The sequence below is a fragment of the Lissotriton vulgaris genome, chromosome 2_1 (genome assembly GCF_964263255.1).
Source record: "Lissotriton vulgaris chromosome 2_1, aLisVul1.2, whole genome shotgun sequence".
Taxonomy (NCBI): domain Eukaryota; kingdom Metazoa; phylum Chordata; class Amphibia; order Caudata; family Salamandridae; genus Lissotriton; species Lissotriton vulgaris.
In genome coordinates, this window is record NC_141687.1 from 464809834 (window position 1) to 464828152 (window position 18319).

Sequence of the window (18319 nt, forward strand, 5' to 3'; positions counted from 1 at the left end):
TTTTGCGGTGCCGGGCCACAAGCAGCTTTAGGGACCGCTCTCTCAAAGCTTACGGTGCCACTGCCTGTTAGTCGGAGGAGAACATTGGATCGTGTTCCAGGCACCAAAGACATACCAGATGGGGGTCTGTAACCGCACGGTTTGAACCCAGAGGTCTTCTTTTTGGACATCCTACACACCAAAAACGTTGACAAAAAGTTGAAAAAAGTGTGTCACAAAGTGACAGGGGGTAGCTCTCTTTGATAGCTCTGGGATAACTGGCGCGGAAAGAAAAGAACTGACATCAGTGCGCCGGCGTAGCACCTATATAGACAACACGGACATTATGATGACAGCGAACCAGCCTCCTATGACGTCATGAGGATCTGACCAATGCCATCTATTGGCACGCAAGGGTACTGCTATCAAAAATCTTTTGGATCCAGCCTGACGCTAAGGAAAGGAACATGCAGCTAGATGTCTCTATCAGATACATCTGTCATTTGTATCAGGCCATGACACAGCTTCCATTCCCTACAGCCCCAAGATCTCATTTCTCCCTGCCTTCAGGTCTTGCTCTGGCACTCTGAAGGCATACCCCTGCAGCCTAACTCTGAGACCATTCCGCTCAGGTCTGGATACCCCGCACCCATACAACAGGTCACTGTTGCAACCTACAACAGGTCACAGCTGCAAGTATGTCGTGCATCCTCCAATTCAAAACTTTTCTGCGGCCAACACCACCATCCGACATAACTGGCCAGCTGCTGCTGTGAAGCTACGTCCCCTGGGCCTCCTCCAACTGCATCCCTCAGACATCTGGATGGCATCAGATAGCCCCGACAGATGAGCCAGATAGTACCACTTGCCTAAGTGAGAATACATTTGACGTTTTAAAGTGTATTTGCCTGAATGTTGGGGATATGTATTGGAGATGAATTATCTCACGTCCGCCATATTTATGTGTTGGCCATGTCCCCCACCCTTAATTGGTTGGTTAGTCCAATACCCTTTCTGATAGCAGAACACCCTCCCAATTGATCTTCTCCATGGCAGAGGCATCTGGGACTCTTACCATCTTTAACGCCACTGCATCCAAAGTGAGGCTGGGGAATGCAGAGGTCGGGAAATAGTACATCCTTCAATTTGTTGCCTCATGTGCTGTTAGAGCTCACCCCTAAATAAGGCCCTGTACAATTATTTCTGTCAATGAAACACTCCTGATGTCAAGCATGCCTTTTGAATATACTCCAGTGGCCACTAGTGCCTACAGGACGGACTGCAGACAGAAATGTATGCTTTGCTTTTGTACTGTGCTTTTGAAGGCATACGCAAACCAAATACTGACATTAAATTGGGCTGTCAATATTTGTGTACATATGACTGAGCTATAATAGGAAGAGCAAGCTCAGCTGCTACTTTTTTTAGCTCTCATAATGAATTTTAAGTTCCAGACAAGCAGCTGGGAACAAAAGAAGGCCCCGATTTAGGTACATCCACATGTACGGCAATAAACATATTCTAAAACATTAACAGTAAAACAGTGATATTCAAGTAAACAGTGACAACTATAGTTTTCAGCAAAATATTTATTTCTACACTTTTACACTAACATTGGAAAATTATGTTTTTATTTTAGATATAATGGTACGCCAACACAAAGAAAATCGAGCTCAGAAACAAATAAGCACCTGTCCTGCACAGAAGAAGATACCCTTGTTTGGTTAAGAATAAAGGCAAAACAACCTTACATCACACTGAACTGCTTCTTTATGCAGGTTTCATTTTTGGACTGATGTCTGGTACTGTAACTATGCTTGCTACAGACTGCATCGTACAAACCGTGTTGGAAAACTACAATATCCACATAGAGACCATGATACCCTTAATAACATCACCTTCAATGACAAAAAAAATCAAAAATAAGTATTTGAACCCCAGAGCTACCCTACTATATTATTGTTTATCTTTGATTTGAGACTTAACGGTTTTTTGTGAAAATCAATATATACAGTCACTGCCGACTTCATAAAGGCTTGGCATTAGCAGGAGGTTAAAGATCCTGTCTAAGAAATGCCAACTGGTGTAATGGTTACACAGAAGATTCAGCTCAAATGTGCATTAGCATGCGTTTTGGCAACCTGTAGCGGGAGTTGGAATAAAATTCAGGGATCATAACAAGTCTGAGCGGTACAGAATTAATGACCTGCATAGGCACCTAATTCCTTCTTTTTCTATCTTCTATGGGACCACCAGTGATCTGATGGCACATCAGTCTGCACAGGGCATTGCCACATATTCTCGTTGGCCTGTGTTAACAGTTTGCCATATCTATATGAGCAGTAATGTGTAATCAGGAATGGACTGCCCATGATGGATACAAGGAACACACCTGCAGGACCCGAAGAAGGTGTCTGTATTGAGGAATACAAGGTCCGCAGAATCCTCATGAGAGAGCAATACACAATTGTCTCAAAGGCACATACATGGTTTGCTACTGCAGAAGAAAAATAAGTTTCACAATACTATGCTAATAAGTATTAGAATATTTCACAAGTTTTTCTTAGAACTACCAGTAAACCCTGGGACTTTTTATATACTGTAGTTTGAAAATTGTGCTGTTAATAATGAAAAATTTGGACCCCTTTAGAAAGATTGTGTGTCGGTTGGGAACACTCACTGCAGCGCCCTAGAGAGCGTCAGGCGGCTCACTTGGTGCAGCACGTAGTGCATATTAAGCGATTTTTAAGATCTGTTCTACGTTCCTTGTGGTCGATTATCCAGACGTACAGCCTATGGATGCGCTTTTGTAATCTGTAACACTGCACATTGGCTGCTACCAAATTCCTTATGATGTGCAATTATTTTTAAAATATATTTTGGGCATTAAGTAAGCAGCCATCGTCTGTATTTAGACCTTCAGGTTTTACTGTATGTAACATCGACGAAGCAGGTCTTGATATTACAATGAAGCATGATAGCTAATGAATTGTGATCTACTCTTTGGTGCTTTGATTACTGTGCACATCAAAACTGCTGTTTTACTTCAGTGCAGCACTTGTAGGATGTGTGGCAGATTCACACTGAACTTCTTTGTTTCGATACACGCAGCAGACGCACTCAAAAACATTGCTGGTCGCAAGTGACACTGGACTCTTCCGTTGTGCCTACTCTTTTGAAAATACTAACACCCCCTTCTCTGGTTCATATGAAAAACGTATACAACTTTTTACCCAGCGTCCCAGGCCTAACACTTGCACAATGTCCTCATTGGGAATAGGTTTTAACATATATTGGTGCTTATACCCATATTAAGTTAGTTCTGTTGATTGTGGTACAGCTTTTTGGCCAACAGTTACAAGCAACACTGCATATAGTCCTTCTGTTCATGGTGCATCACTCTCTATAAAGGGGATGTCGCTGTATTTACTGTCATTCTCTGCCCATTGTTTTACTGCTGTGTCTACAATTTCCTCAGAGAGACGGTGTGCATAGTCGAGCAGCACTGGGTCCGGTGCTAAGGAATCACTTTTCTTCTCTTCCTTGTCGGATGCCACCAAAGCCGCAGTTTCTTCTGGAAGCTTGTCGTTGCTCGTTTGTGTCTTTTCATTTTGGGTGGCGTTCTGAACTGTGTAAGTCTGCTTGGACTTTATGCATCCCATACTATAGTAACATGGGGTAGCATCAAAGAGTAATTCAGCAGTATCCGCTGAGAGAAGTTCATATATTCTCCACTAGAGGTGATCCGGTTAGTAGGCACCTCTTAACAACCCAAGCACCATACACTTGGTGAAGTCTTCATACTGAGCGCCACCTGCCAAAAGAAACGAAAAAGAATGATTTCTATGGTGTACTGCACTGATTACGTTATACTCTGTGCTAAAGCATAGCCTGTAAATTGTACAGCCAACATTCACAAACCGGTGGTTTTTTAAATGCAGATTTTACATTCAGTGAGATTATCTAAGTCTAAGTTCCTAAATAAAAAGTGGAGTGCTCATTGACCGATGAGTAGTGAGTTCCAAGGAGGTCTAATTCATAAGGAAAGAAGGCATTTGAATTTAGGAACAACCATTTAAGAATGAAAAGAATGACCAATGATTAATATCTTTCACTTCGTTTTCCCTGTGCTACGGTGAGATCTTACTCTTGGCATTATGAGATGTTAAAGGAAATACATTGCTCATAACTACGCCTGGGTGGTAAACTTCGCTCTATTCACGGAGTTTGCAGAGTTTTCTGCACTTCGCACTTTGCGGAGCTCGAGGAGTGCAGAAAACTCTGCTTCGCAATGTGCAGCAGATTTTTTTCCCCAAGAGGCAGGAATACCAGCACAAACTGCTGTTCGCACTGCACTACGCCACTCGCGGAACTTCACAGAGGTTTTTTGTAACTTCGCGGAGTGTCGCTTAGCAAAACTACGCCCAGGCACTATCCATAGCAAGACCCGCGGATTTAAGCTCGTGCTACCTCTTATTTGTAATGTCTCTAGGACCATTCGCAAAAGTATTCATTCATTCAGCACTGCATGTCGCTTTTCATCCATTAAAGAGCATTAATATGTTTAGTGCTGAGTAATGGCAAAATCTATATGGATATTTAAAAAGACACTTAGAGCGAGGTGAGATTCTAAATTCGATATTCCTAAATGATTATCCTTTAAGCTGAGGGTCCTGAAATGGTCCGTATTGCCTTAATGAATCTGACAGATAATTGCTGGGGGAAGAACCCTTAAGAGAGGAGAGGTTTAATAACATCTAAGCCATACCACTGCTGAGGCAATCAATAACAAATCCCATTTATATGTATAGCTTCCTTCAACATAATCATTCCTTCACTGCCCTATATATGGAAGCTTCAGATGGAAGCTTCAGAAGGATTTCCAAACATTGTATTTTTCCTGGAGACAGAGTATGGCATTCTTTGTCTCATGCGTTTCTAAGAATTGTTTCAATGAAGCGACCCCAAAGATAGTGTAAACAAAGAGAAATACAACAAAAGTAAAGATAATTTGTTAATCCATAATGAACTGCAGGTGCCCCGTGTATAATATATTTATCTCTTGATATACCCTCACAGTTCCACTTTCAGTTCCATTACTGAAGGCGTGGAGTGGTCAGAAACAAAAAGGCAAACTGTCCCTGTGCACAAGTCTCTATAGTGTTCGTTTCGAATTCGGTGTGGACTTGTTTGCTTCACTTTTTAACAACCATTCCCGTGATGGAGCAAAAAGTGAGGCAAACAACAACATGGCCATTGTTCCTTCTTTGGGAGAATTAATCCACACATACAGAATATACACCCATTTCTCCTTCAGCCGTAGCATTTATGGTATTTGTCTCATACGTTACAACCTAAAGAACCTTTGATACAGATTATTACACTGCTAATGCAATCTTCATTTCCCAGAGAGAGTTAGCAAGGGATTCAAGCAACCCCCTGGACGTGTGGAGGTGGAAGGCCAACTGGAAACGTATGCAGCTGTTCCAGGTGAAGTTTCAAAACACCCAGGCCATAGTCATTTTCAAAAGTAAACCGAAGATCTCTTTCAAGAGTTCCTCATCACATTTAGAATGGTCGGGCCAAACTTCAGGTTTTCTTTCTGCTTCTGCTGGGTGTAAGGATCCAGCAACTCAACGCAATCATTATTTATTAACAGCCACAACAAACAGACAGTAGATAAAGTGAAAATAATTAGCCTCCTAACTGCTGGGCTTATCCTTCCTCCCAATGCTGAGCTTTTCTTTTGGCTATCCGAGGTAGTTTGCACTTAAGGCTCTATAACCTTGTTCCACACAAGGTATCCACATCAAATCTGTGTTCTTTTTAGGTTGAGCATCCGAGACCTCTTGTATATACTTGAGGAAAATGTGTGTTTTTAGCCAATGTCTGAGGTATGCAGGGCATTGTGGGTAAGAAAAGGGTGCGGTATGCATGCAAAGCCAGGTGTCTAATTTTTGGAAATGTCTAGGTCTGGTCTGTTTTTACAGGTGGCACCCAAGCCCAAAATGTTCAGACGTTCCCCATTGCAAGTGGGATAATATTGGGAATTAGCCAAACTCTCCCGACCCATATGTAAAATAACACCAGAAAGATTCAAATGTCCTCTTGCTTGCCATTGGGATGGGATGCTTCAGTCTGCCGAGGTACAAAAGGGAGTGGTGATGGACGGAGCATATGAACCAATCAAACACTCACACCCAGTCAACAGATCTGGGTTTAATCCATCACCGTTCTTTAGCCCACTCTGCCACCCCAGTTCAGACATGGCCATATGCAAATCAGTCTGACCCTGTGCCTCATGAGAACAGTCCAGCCCGAACTGCCAAGCCATGCCTTCCTTGGACCAGAAACAAGCTTCCTAGGACCGGTTTCTGGCATTACAGCCGTCTTCAGCCAGACTTGCTTGAATCCAGTGGGAAAGTGAGCAAGGGACTCACGTCTGAGCATACCCTGCCTACTTATGGCAAACAAAGTGGTACAAAAGGGGGTGGTGATAGTCTGCAGAGGAGCAGAAAGACTGTTGAAGTTTTAGGAATGAGGGTGGGGCCTGATATTAGGATGGGCAAGACCTACCCAATTATTTTATAAAAAATATATTTTTCTGCCATACAGTTGACCTTCTGCCTCCAGGGGCTAATTGGGGGCACATCTTCTTTCTTCCCCTTTTGGGGAGGGGTGTGGCCAACGCCAGAGTGCAACATTCACATCACTTTTTTGTCCCAAAGACAAAATCCCTGGTGTCAGGTGGAACCCCCAAACCTTCACTAATGTCTAGTGGACTTTCTGCCCCCTTAATGGGGCGGGGGTAATGACCCCATCCGTTTCCCAGTGGGGGCACAAAGACGGTTGCCCTATTTACCTGGGGTGGGTCATGGCCATGCCCATGCTGGGCAGCCCCCATCTCTATATTTTATTTTTTTAAATCCCTGGGGTCTAGTGTTTTTTCTGCCCCTGACACCACTGCAGAGCAGATCAGGGGTAATTACCCCATCTGCCCTGGGAGGATAGAAATACTGTTGCCCCATTTAGCTGGGGTGGGCAGCCCCACCGCTATATTTTTAAAAAAATCCTTTCCCTGGCATCTAATGGGCTCTCTGTCCCCAACGGAGGGAAGAGCGAGGGTAATTACCCTCATCTGGCACCAGAGCAGGTAGAAAGACTTGCTCTGTTTACTTGGGGGGGTTTGGGCATGGCCATGCCCATGTTGGGAACCCCCCCAGTCCTCTATTTGTTAAAAAATAAACTTTCCTTAGCTTCTATTGGGCTTTTTGCCTCCCGGGGGGAGAAAGACTGTTGCCCAATTTATATGGGGTGGGGGCATAGCCATGCCCATACTAGACAGCTACCACCCCTATATTTAAAAAAAATATCCCTTGCATCTAGGGGGCTTTCTTCTCCATCCCCCGGGAGGAAGATTTGGGGTAATTACCCATTGCCCCCTCCTGGGGGATGGGGGAGGACGACTGTTGAACCATTTAGTTGGGGTGTGGACATGACCATAACCCTTGTGGGCAGCGCCGATGATTATATTTTTTTTAACTAAACTTTCCCTTGCATCTTGTGGGAATTCTGCCTCCCAGAAGAGATAGAAAGACTGTTGCCCCATTTCCTAGGAGTGAGGGAATGGCCATGCCCATGCTGGACAGCCCTCACCCATATATTTTAAAAAGAATCCCTAGCATCTAGTGGGCTTTCTGCCACACGGGGCAGTTCAGGGGAAATTACCACATCTGCCCCACATCAGGAAGGCAGAAATTCTGTTTCCCCATTTAGTTGGTGTTGGGGTATAGCCATGCCCATGGAGGGCATCCCCACCAATATATATTTTTAAAAATAAACTTTCCATGGCATCTAGTGGTCTATTTGACTCCCATGGGTGGCAGAAAGACTGTTGCCCCAGTTATATGAGGAGGGGGCATGGCCAAGCCCATTCCTGATGACCCCAATCCAATATTTAAAACAAATGTAATTCCTGGTGTAATGGGCTCTCTGCCTCGCATCCCCCGCCTGGGGGTGGAATGGGGGTAATTACAGAAAGATTGCTGCCCCATTCACTTGGGCTGGGGGCAGGGTTCATGCCTATGCTGGGCACCCCCCACCCCATATTTAATAAAAAATCCTGCCATGCCCATTGCCGGTCTATGGCTGACAGATGCACTGGGAAGTCGTTTGGCTGACAGACGCACTTTTGATTTAGTTAAAGTCAGAGGGACCACCTGGGCGGCAATTTGAGTCTTTGGGATGCGGTGAAATAGTCAGAAAAATATTTAGGGCCCAGATGTACAAATTTTTCATGCAAGACAGCAGAGTATTCAAATTAGCTGCACTGCGCTGCAGGAAATGGAAATCACAGAGCATAGCAACATCTATTAAGATTAGACAGATAACGTGGCCACTCGTTCTACTGGGGCACAGACTTTCTTCTGTCACTCCCAGCCACACACTATGGCGCAATATTGAGTGTTTTCTGTGCAGTGTAGAATTTGTATTGCAAGCATCCCCTTCTGGTACAAATTTCTATCCATGTACAACAGCAAAAGGCTCAGATGTAATGGACGCAAGTTGTACACTGCACTACAGCTGCAATGTGTTTTTTTTAAAACTAAACATTTTATACTTGTTTGCACCAGCTTCCTCTAGATGTTAGTTTTTGATGCAAATCGCAGTCTGACTGTCTTAGTAGATTGGGATTTGTGTCACTTTGCAATGCCTTGCATCTCTTCCAGTCATGCTAGCACCGGAGCAGCGACCAGACCATGCTCGTAACCTTGGCTCCATCCTAGACTCCTCTCTCTCGATGTCCAGACAAGTCAACGCAGTCTCATCCTCCTGCTTCAACGTACTTCGCATTCTCAAAAAGATCTTCCGCTGGATCCCCTTCGAGACAAGAAAGACTGTCACCCACGCACTGGTCACGAGTCGACTGGATTATGGTAACACACTTTACGCTGGAATTACAGCAAAATTACAGAAAAAACTCCAACGCATCCAAAACGCATCAGCGAGACTCATATTAGACATCCCTCGCCAAGATCACATCACCAGACACGTAAAAGACCTCCACTGGCTTCCCATCAACAAAAGAATTACATTCTGCCTGCTCACCCACGCACACAAGGCCCTCTACAATCTAGGACCCGAATGCCTCAACACTCGACTGTCCTTCTACAAACCCACCCGCCAACTAAGATCGTCCAATCAAGCCCTTGCCGCAGTCCCGCGCATCCGAAAATCCACCATGGGTGGCAGATCCTTCTCCTTCCTTGCTGCCAAGACCTGGAACTCACTCCCCACTCACCTCCGCCTTACTCAAAACCACATCTTCTTCAGAAAAGAACTAAAAACCTGGCTATTCGACAAATAATGAACCCCCTCCCCAAGCGCCTTGAGACCCTCTGGGTGAGTAGAGCGCTATATAAATGCTCGAACTTAAACTTGAACTTGTGTGCCTGAATCTAAGTCACATTGGCTTGCAAGTATACACTATTCAATAGGGACTGGCCTTTGCCTTCATGGTCTGAGACACATTCATGGGCCTCTGACACCAGGATCAGTGCCGTAAGATGTTAGCCGATGAGGGATCTCTGCAGTGACGGGAGATAAAGTGCCTCTTAAAGCTGATGCTGAGGACATTGGATGCTTTGGATATCGGCTTTCTGTGGCTACTTCATAAATGATTGGCTGATTTGGCAGGACAGCTCTGCAGCCATCAGGGTCATACTGGCCTGTAGGGCCAATAGGGGGTCTGCCCCGGTCAGTGTATGGACCATTTTTGGCTGTTTGTGGGCCTGTTTTATGGTCTGCAGGGCAGGTTTACATTATTGATTTCCCTTGTTTGCTTAAAACAGCCCATTTACTCACTGAAACTTGCTGAAAGTGTTTTACATTGTTCTCAGCCTACATCATGTGTTAGGAAACTTTAAAGCCAGTAAGCAATTGATGGGACTACAGCACCTGCTGCTGCACACTTTTCAAACGCAACCCTGTCACAGCTTCGTTATGGCCCGTACCTCATTTTCTATATTTTGTTTGTTTTTCTAATGCTTGCTTATAATTAATTACATTGTTTACCTTTGATGGTTTTGAATACGAATGAATTTTCCAGTAATTTCTGTTCTAGGCAGCCATGTCCATATCTTAGGCTCAAAGAATATCCCATGTTACCCATATCAGTTTCTCATAAGTAACGTTGAACGGTGCTAGAGGCACTACAGTCACCTTAGGGCCCCCATGGCGACTGCTCTTACCTGCAGTGAGAACACTGTTGCAGAAAACGAGCTGTTCTTGTTGGACAGCAGCTCAGCGTCTGCCAGATGCCAAGCTGTGCATATCTCTGTGTGAGTGGAGCACCAAGGCGTCTGCCTCATAAGCAGAGCGGTCTCTTCTTTACTCACCATATGCACTGTGGAGAGCCCGAGAGTAAGTTCCTACTGATGTCAGCCAGCAAAGCCAATGGCAAACTAGGCCGTCCCTGGATTGCTAAACAAGACCTCGTTTTTAGGTCGAGCCTAAGCAGTGCGTGTGCGGTCTGCAAGACCTGCTGTAATCAGTAACATTATTTTATTTCTGCCTGCTGCTTACCATAGGTTCACCCCTGTGTTGCTCATCTTTGCTTCCTCCTTACTCGTTCAGGCCGCTGATGCCTCACTTCTGTTAAAGGCTGAGGAGCACTGCCCAAATACAGTTTTCTTCCGCTTGCATTCTTCATCTGTTCTTTTGGGGAGCTCTTTAATTTAAATGTTGCTTTCTGCACGTTACTGCTTGTTTAGTTGTTGGCTGCTAATCCATGTTTCTTTTCAGGTCGCATTCTCCTCTGCATGCCTGCAGAGGTACTTAATCTCCTGTGTCGATCTCCTCTCCCCGTGTCGATCTCTTCCTCTCCCCGATCCTGTTTTTCCCATTTTTTAGGTCTCGTAGAGAGACCTAATGCCGTCCATCCACAAAGCTGACTTTTACGATCCGGATTTGGCCTCAGGCATTCACCCCAGCAGCATTTCTCCTCCCATTACCATTTGCTCCTGCCTCCGAGAGCTTCAAAGGGATCTGCTACACACTTAGCCGCCGCCGTGACTCACATTTCTCCTTCCTTCGTGCCCAGCCCCCTCCCAGCGCTGCCTTGTTTTCTTAGCCACTAAGCGCAGGGGGTATGGTTTGTGGGATCATTTCCATGTGTAACGTAATGTAATATCAAATGACAAATGGCGTGCTGTAAACCATGCTGGGTTTTTGTCACTGAAATGTGGGGCAATGAAGAGTTAACCACTAGACCTTACTGCGCGAACCAATGAAAATTATTAATGTATGTATATGCATAAATATGACATGCTATGTAAACTGTGAACGAATAAACTACACTGTATGTGCGAATTAAATTGAAAAAAAGTATTTCGAAAAACGCATATCCTCCTAATGCACCATAGCTTTACAGAGCTATTGAACATGTTATGAATCTTTTTTTTTCCTCATTAGCCTTTTTAATGGAAAGAAAAAAACAATTACGTTCTCCCACTTGCACATTTTGATGGATGATGGAGACCTAAACTCATGTGCTTTTTAAACAGGTTGGACAGAGAGACGTAGATCACAGCTCTGTACGGCCCTCAGACTTAACCTCCATCTTCCCTGTTTTTAGTTCTTGCTTGATCGCGATCGCACCGCCATCTGTCTTTGTCTTTGATCGCAATCACTTTCACGGGCGGGCGCGCGGCCACGTCACTTTTCCTTGTTATTGGAAGCCTTTTAATCTGCGCTCTTCCTTTCAAGATGTCCTCTTCTCTGCTTTTCTACCACTGAGCTGCTTTGCTGCCCAGCTCCTTCTTCTGCCCTCTTACGACTTCCACTGACAAAATTCACCTGTATCCTTCCTGCCATGTACCCCAGCTTACTTATTTTTCAGATGCCTCTAAGTGTCAGTCACCAGTCTACTTAGCCGGAGGTGAAAGTGTAACCACTGGTTACGGACTTCACCAGGTGGACACCCAAGTGGGTATTTGTGCCTGCAAATACAATATGTCATCACTATGATTCCAAACTTCCTGATGGCACCCTACTGAGCCATACTCGTGTCAAAGCGCAACACTCCTGCAGTGATACAACAGGAGCAACATCCTTCCCCCCCCCCCACACACACACACAACACTCAAAGCGTTCCAGAGTCAGTACACCAAAGCATAAATAGAGCCTGGATAGCCTCAACAGCACAGTGCTCTAAAGTATGAAGCGCTATACGAACGCTAATTTGCAAACACCTTCAATAACAGAGCTAGCTTTTGTAGCGGAGCCACGCCCATAGTTTCAAGCGCTATTCGAATGCTAATTTACAAACACCTTGAATAACACTGCTAGCTTTTGTGGCGGAGCCACGCCTGTAGTTTCAAGGGCTATAAGAATGCTAATTTACAAATACCCTGAGTAACAGAGGTAGGTTTTGTGGCTGAGCCACGCCTGTAGTTTGAAGCGCTATACGAATGCTAATTTACAAACACCGTGAGTAACAGAGGTAGGTTTTGTGGCTGAGCCACAGCAGTCATTTGAAGCGCTATACGAATGCTAATTTACAAACACCGTGAGTAACAGAGGTAGGTTTTGTGGCTGAGCCACGCCTGTAGTTTGAAGCGCTATACAAATGCTAATTTACAAACACCGTGAGCAACAGATGCAGGTTTTGTGGTGGCGCCACACCAATAGTTTCAAGCGCTATACGAATGCTAATTTACAAACACATTGAATAACCCAGGTAAGTTTTGTGGCGAGGAGAGATGGTACTGTTCGAGCATCTTCTCTAATGCACGGTACACATCTTCTATGCGCTTTAAATCACTTCTGCACTCCAAACTACAGAGAACGCGTTGCCGGCCTATTTTCCATATGATTGACAGAGAGGCAAACAATTATCTTTGGAGCTTCAGCTGTGCATCTAATCTCGAGCCAGTACATCAATCAAACCCAAGACAGGCAGACGGACGAGGTGCTTCTCAAATGCAAACAGGACGTGGGGTGGGGGGCACCTTTGTATCTTTTAACTTCACATAGGGTGGATTAAGCATAGGTCCTGTTCCTTAGGAGCAGCGCCTAAATGCATGTGTTTGAGATGCAAATCCCCTGTAGTCTGTTCCTCCCCAGTGCAACTGAATGAAGAATGACAGCACCTTGTCTTTTTCATAATCACCCATCAAATAGTGTGTTTTTAGTGGTTTACCACGACCACCGGATGCTAAAACATTTGGGTGCTGTCATGAGTATGATTAATTGGCACTTCCGTTAAAAGAGTCGTGGATAAGTGATTTCACAGGACATCAGTGTCACAACTCGGTTAAGACATTTTTAACCCGGCATTAGTTGGAAAAAAAGTTGCTTCTTTCAACTGAAAGGAAATAATAAACAAGCACTGACAAAAGCAAACACTTTGTTGTTTTTTAAAGTTCACCTTGCACTAGTATGCACTCAGAGACCTTACACCGCCTTAAGTGTGATGTAGCATTCACTGTCGAAATCAAAGTTCTGAGAGTTAATGAAATGAGATGCTAGCCAAAATCTGCATTTAAATGCACTGACCTTACTGTTTGTTGTCAGTTTCATTTTGGCTCCTCGCATTCCCCCTCCCTTCTCGGCCAGCCCTTTGATGCTTTGTACGTTCTTAACTTTCAAAACCAGTTAAATTAATTTGGGACCGGGGTTAATAACCCATTTAGGGCACAGAGGGCTTAGTGGAACTCGCATCCTTCTGTAGCTTGTGGTCTGACCAGATTCTGTGCCATAATTACCACGAACTACGCAGAAGTCACCTTAATAACATGCGCTTTATAAAACTCTATTAATAAATACGTGAATAACATGTGGTATCTGCTCCTCGTACCGGTATCAGAGTTAACATTCAGTCTACTGTTCTGGGATGGCAGGGTGCCCTACGCACGCCTACAAACCTCGCGTTGGACTCATATTCATGTTTTCCACGAAATACATGCCTAGAGGAGTTCGAGGGTTGCTGTGGGATCCCCAAACATGCTCTGCCATGCAGCATCAACTCTCTCTCTCTTTCACGCAGACAAGCTCTCTCTCTCCCTCTCTCACACATGCATGCACGCACACATGCACGCCCTCTCTCTGTCTCCCTCTCCTCCTCTCTCTCTTTCTCTCACACACACACACACACAGGCACGCACACATGCACGCTCTCTCTTTCTCACAGGCACGCTCTCTCGCACTCAAACACACGCATACTCACACAAACGCATACTCACACAAGCAGGCTCTCTGCTTTCTTTCTCTCTCCCCCTCTCACTCACATGCACGCTCTCTCTCACACACACAGCCACGCACACACACACATTCTCTCACTCACACACACGCACAAACACATGCACTCTCTCTCTTTCACACACACCCATGCACGCACACATGCGCGCTCTCGCTCTCTCACACGCATGCACACAGACATGCACGCTCTCTCTCGCGCTCTCACTCACAGACATACACACACCCATGCACACGCACTTTCTCTCTCGCCCTCGCGCGCACACACAGGCACTCACGCATACATGCATTCTCTCTCTTTCTTTGATGCGTAGTGCTGAAGCACCATTGATTCCTGCTATGCATGGTAAGTCATTCATTGGTGCTTTTATTATGATACAAGGACCTCTTGCTACCTTCCTGGCCTCCAGCACTGGTGGCGTGGTGGGGGGTAGTGCATGGTGTGCAGTGCCGAAGCACCATTGACTCCTGCTGTTTACAGTAAGACCTTCACTGGTGCTTTTAGCTTGACTGTGGTATGATACAAGGACCCCTTTGCTCCCTTTCAGGCCTCCAGCACTGGTGGCGTGTTGGTGGCAGTGTGCAGTGCCGAAGCACTTTTGACTTCTGCTATGCATGTGGTAAGGCATTCACGAGCGTGGCAGTGCCTAATCTGAACACCTTCACTGCGGTTTCTAGGAGTACCGAAACACTGCCGTGAATAGTCACAGTATTTTCGTGAGTACAACCACACACACACACACACCACACACACAATCACAACCACACATGCAACCACACACATAAACACATACACAACCACACACACAACCACACACAGCCACACACACCGCCACACCCATCCACACACAACCGCACCCACACACAACCACACACACAACCACACATACAACCACACACATAAACACACACACAACCACACACACACAACCACACACAGCCACACTAATCAACACACAACCACAACCGCACAAAACCACACACAACCACACACACACAACCACACACACACAACCTCACACACACAACCTCACACACACAGCCACACACACAACCACACACACAACCACACTCACAACCACACATAAAACCACACACGGTGACACACACAACCTCACACACAACCACACACACAACCACAGCCACACATACAATCACACATACAACCACACACACACACAACCACACACACTCACAACCACACACACAACCAACCACACACACAACCACACATACACACACAACCACACACACAACCACACATACAACCACACACACAACCACACACACAACCACACATACAACCTCACACACAACCACACACACAACCACACACACAACCACACCATCCGTGCACACTTTCACCAGGCACAGACACCATCAGTCATCAGTGCATGCTTTCACCAGGCACAAACAACACCAGTTGTCAGTGCACGCTTTCACCGGGCACAAACACCACCAGCCATCAGTGCACGCTTCCACCAGGCACACACCACCAGAAGTCAGTGCACGCTTTCACCAGGCACACACACACCACCAGCCGTCAGTGCACGCTTTCACCAGGAACACACACCACCAGCCGTCAGTGCACGCTTTCACCAGGCACACACACACACCACCAGCCATCAGGGCATGCTTTCACCAGGTACACACCACCAGCCATCATGTGCACGCTTTCACCAGGCACACACACCACCAGCCGTCCGTACATGCTACCACCAGGCACACACACCACCAGCCAGCAGTGCACACTTCCACCAAGCACACGCACCACCAGCCGGCAGTGCACACTTCCACCAGGCACACACATGACCAGCCATCAGTGCACACATCAATTGTTAATGCATCCACAATTAACTATTGTAGCAATCGCAGTATGGCGCACTTTACTTTTAAACATATTCATCTAAAGCGCAGCATGCCACCATTGCTACAAAAAAAACACACATTGTTTTGGCCTACAATTTATAGACTTTGGTTGCAATTGGTGTTGCAATATTTAGCAATGCCAATAGCTCAAACTGAACACCTTTACTGCGGTTTATAGGAGTACCGAAACACTGCCGTGAATAGTCACAGTATTTTCGTGAGTACAACCACACACACACACACACCACACACACAACTACAACCACACATACAACCACACACATAAACACACACACAACCACACACACAACCACACCCAGCCACACACACAGCCACACCCATCCACATACAACCGCACCCACACACAACCACAACCACACATACAACCACATACATAAACACACACACAACCACACACACACAACCACACACAGCCACACACACAGCCACACACATCCACACACAACCGCATCCACAGACAACCACACACACAACCACACACACACAACAGCACACACACAACCTCACACACACAACCACACTCACAACCACACATACAACCACACACAGCGATACACACAACCACACACACAACCACAGCCACACATACAAGCACACACACACACACAACCACACACACACACAACCACACACACAACCAACCACACACACAACCACACATACACGCACAACCATACACACAACCACACACACAACGACACACAACCGCACATACAACCTCACACACAACCACACACACAACCACACACACAACCACACACACAACCACACCATCCGTGCACACTTTCACTAGGCACAGACACCATCAGTCGTCAGTGCACGCTTTCAGCAGGCACAAACAACACCAGTCGTCAGTGCACGCTTTCACCGGGCACAAACACCACCAGCCATCAGTGCACGCTTCCAGCAGGCACACACCACCAGAAGTCAGTGCACGCTTTCACCAGGCACACGCACACCACCAGCCGTCAGTGCACGCTTTCACCAGGCACACACACACCACCAGCCATCAGTGCACGCTTTCCCCAGGCACACACACCACCAGCCGTCAGGGCACGCTTTCACCAAGTACGCACCACCAGCCATCAGTGCACGCTTTCACCAGGCACACACACCACCAGCTGTCCGTGCACGCTTCCACCAGGCACACACACCACCAGCCAGCAGTGCACACTTCCACCAGGCACATGCACCACCAGCCGGCAGTGCACACTTTCACCAGGCACACACACCGCCAGCCACACACACCACCAGCCATCAGTGCACAATTTCTACAAGCACACACACCACCAGCCATCAGTGCACACATCAATTGTTAACGCATCCACAATTAACTATTGTAGCAATCGCAGTATGGCGCACTTTACTTTTAAACATATTCATCTAAAGCGCAGCATGCCACCATTGCTACAAAAAAACACACATTGTTTTGGCCTACAATTTATAGACTTTGGTTGCAATTGGTGTTGCAATATTTAGCAATGCCAATAGCTCAAACTTAATGAATGCGAGACCTATTGCATTGCAAATGCTTGTTATGCCTGCACCTGTACAATCATGGCTGCGGTGATTGGGGATGATTCTTCAGTGAGTGCTGGCATGTTTGTTGCACCTTCCTCCCCCGCATGCCTGCAGGGGTGCTTAATGTCCCCATGGCGATCCCCGTTGACGAGGGCAAGAGTTGGCAACTGCCCCATCCGGTAGGGATTTACTTGTGTTGTGTTCGTTGGCACCCACTGTGTGGACTCACTACCCAGTGGTCTGAAAACTCCGCTTGTGTGGCAAGTGCAAGAGCCACTGTCTTGGGGAACGTAATATGGAGACAGTGCAGTACACAAAGAGAGAGAGGAGAGGTCCATTTGTCCATTAACCTTATTGGTGAAAGAACCAGTCCTATGATTCTGTGATTTAGCGCTCGCCGCTTTCATTTTCTGTGATCTGCAGGTCTTGGGTTTTACCCCCTGTAAGGTGGAGGCTGCTTTCCAGATTTCTGAGCTCAGCAAGTTGCGTATCATCACACTCACAGTGCACAGTAGTAATACTTGATATTTACAACGCATAGAGGCTGTAGAAATGCACCATGAAAAGCTATATAAGCACACATTACAGTTGCCCTTACTGCTCAGTGCTGCAACTCGTTACCACCCCACTGATGAGAGTGGAAGATTACATGCCCAGGCCTCAGCATGTGAAC

The 18319-nt window shown here is 46.1% G+C and overlaps 1 long non-coding RNA gene across 1 annotated transcript in view; it reads right to left on the minus strand.

Annotated features, from left to right (window-relative positions):
• Positions 1–1548: 1548 nt before the first annotated feature.
• Positions 1549–18319, minus strand: part of LOC147730611 (uncharacterized) — a 132383-nt gene continuing 115612 nt past the window's right edge. Inside the window, exon 2 of the long non-coding RNA XR_015308389.1 lies at positions 1549–3793. This is a non-coding gene — a long non-coding RNA (uncharacterized LOC147730611). The remainder of the gene's footprint in view (positions 3794–18319) is intronic.